At 47.1% G+C, this 2,735-nt stretch overlaps 1 non-coding gene across 1 annotated transcript; it reads left to right on the forward strand.

Annotated features, from left to right (window-relative positions):
* Positions 1,339-1,410, forward strand: TRNAY-GUA. Its single transcript has one exon. It is a non-coding gene; the product is annotated as a tRNA-Tyr (tRNA).

Genomic DNA, 2,735 nt, shown 5'->3' on the forward strand with positions numbered 1-2,735 from the left:
TAGACACAAGTTTGAGCAAGCTCCAGGAGTTGATGGTGGACAGGGAAGCCTGGTGTGCTGTAATCCAAGGGGGTCACAAAAAGTCGGACATGACTGAGCAACTGAACTGAACTGAAGGACTGTGAGAAATAAATTTCTGTAGTTTATGAGCTACTTTGTCTGTGGATTTTATTTCAGTAGTCTTAGTCCTAAGACTGCTGCTGCTAAGTCACTTCAGTCGTGTCTAACTCTGTGTGACCCCATAGACGGCAGCCCACCAGCTCCTCCATCCATGGGTGCTAAATCAGAGAAAGCAATGGCAACTCACTCCAGTACTCTTGCCTGGAAAATCCCATGGACAGAGGAGCCTGGTAGGCTGCAGTCCATGGGGTCGCTAAGGGTTGGACATGACTGAGCGACTTCAGTTTCACTTTTCACTTTCCACTTTCATGCATTGGAGAAGGAAATGGCAACCCGCTGCAGTGTTCTTGCCTGGAGAATCCCAGGGACGGGGGAGCCTGTTGGGCTGCTGTCTATGGGGTCGCACAAAGTCGGACACGACTGAAGCGACTTAGCAGCAGCAGCAGCACCCACTTAAATATTGACTCCCATCATCTTGGATTGGGTAGTCCTAGAAGGGGACCCTGAGGCAGGATTTCAGTGCAACTAGTTTACTTAACAAGTGATCCCAGCAAGACTGGGAGTAGGGAAGTGAGGCAGGGAAGAGAAGGGAGCCAAGGAAAGGAATATTATTAAGCATATTAGCGCTGTGGCAACTGGAACTGGGGCTCAGTCCTGCTGGAGACTGTAGGAGACAGTAACATGCCTGTGAGTTTTCCTACCCCAGGGGTGAGAAAGAGGGGGAGCCTCCACTTTCCATCCATCACTGGCTAAGGCCTGCTCCTAGTGATGTTAACTCCTCAGGAGGTCTGTTTGTAGTGTAGAAGGAAAGGTCTTTCAGGTGGAGAATCACGGGTGCCTGCAGTGGAACAGCCTTTGGAATGTACCAGAATGCTGGGTGACGAAAGGATGTGTTTCCCACAAGAATTTTTGAGCTTCATGTAGCAAACAGACTCTGAGGTCATCCCTATGGTTTTCAGTTGCTGGTACTCGCACTCTGTATAATCCCCTTTCCTGAGTGAGATGATTCTAACCACTAGAATATGATGCTGATGGGGTGTTCGTCTGGGATCAGGTTCTGTCATGTAAGATTCCATTCTCGCTAGTTCTCTGTCTCCCTTGCTGCCTTTGCAGAAGTGAGCTGCTGTGTCCTAAGAGGCCCTGTGGAGAAGCCCACATGGCAAGGAACTGTGAGCAGCCTCTTGGAGATGAGCAAGGCCTCCAGTCTACAGTTAGCCCTCCCAGGTGGCTCAGGTGGTAAAGAATCTGCCTGTAACGCAGGAGACCCAGGTTCGATTCCTGGGTCGGGAAGATCCCCTGGAGGAGGGAATAGCTACCCACTCCAGTAGTCTTGCCTGGAGAATCCCATGGACAGAGGGACCTGGTGGGCTACAGCCCATGGGGTCGCAAAAGAGTCAGACATGACTGAGCAACTAACATTTAAACATAGCAGCAATGAGCTAAATTCTGCTAACGGTGAGTGAACTTAAAAGTAGATTCACTGCCAGTTAATCGTCAGATGCCTCGCTGACACCATGATGACAGCCTTGCAGAAGGTCAGATCTATACCATGCCCACCCAGACTCCTTATTACCTATGAGGTAATAAATGGGAGCTGTTTCCCACCACCATAAGGTTGTGGTCATTTGTTATACAGTATGGAAAACGGACGCACGCCCTTCTCCTGTAACCCCCAATCTGGGTAGGGTGGTCTCAGCTGCCCTGCCTCGCTTGTCACCTTTACTCCATGTACACTGATTAGCAATTCTTTTTTTGCTTGTGTTGGATCTTTGTTGCACCGCAGAGGCTCTTGGGTTTGGTGTGCAGGCTTCTCTCGTTACAGAGTACGGTCTCCAGAGCATGCAGGCTCCAGCACAACAGCTCTCTATTTGAGGCGTGCAGGTTTGTGGGATCTTAGTTTCCTGACCAAGGTTCGAACCCATATCCCCTGCATTGGAAGGGAGATTCTTAACCACTGGACACCAGAGAAGTCCCCAGCAATTCTTTTAGTTGAAAAAAAAGTACCGATTTTTTTTCTTACTATAAAAATAAGCCACATTCATTCTAAAACATTTATAAAATACTTACAAGCAAAAAGAAACTAATGAATTTCATTCAGCTTTTTTTTTTTTTTTTTTTTTTTTAGGTAAATTCAAACTTTCTTCCAGGGAGTTTTCCGTCTTTGAGTCCTGTAATTTATTCTTTTTCAGCTCTGCTATGGTTGAACCTTTACCCAAATATAAATTTAGAATTAGAAAAGACTGCATTTATATGGATTGTTCTTGAACTTTTCCAAAAAGGAGTACTCTCAAAATACCAATATAGTTGGGAAAAGGCATTATCCCCAAAGGGAAAAGTTTCCACGGACACAGCAAAGCCATTGTCCAATCTTTGCTCAGAGGGAGCCTCATTCCGCCCAGGGAGAAAAGAAAGTGCCAAGTGTCTGAGGCTGTTGTTCCCGAACATCTTTTCAGTAAATAAAGGGCTTCCAAATTTAGAATTTAGGTGCTGAGTTTGAAAAGAAGGCACAGCAGAGGCAGACAGTTCTGTGTGTCTGCCTTTTCTTTTCCTTTCCTTCTTCACCTGGGCAGCAGTAGAGGAAGGCTCACTGCAGGCCGGGAGGCTCTGAGGCCCCA

This window comes from Capra hircus, chromosome 16 (genome assembly GCF_001704415.2).
Source record: "Capra hircus breed San Clemente chromosome 16, ASM170441v1, whole genome shotgun sequence".
Lineage (NCBI taxonomy): Eukaryota > Metazoa > Chordata > Mammalia > Artiodactyla > Bovidae > Capra > Capra hircus.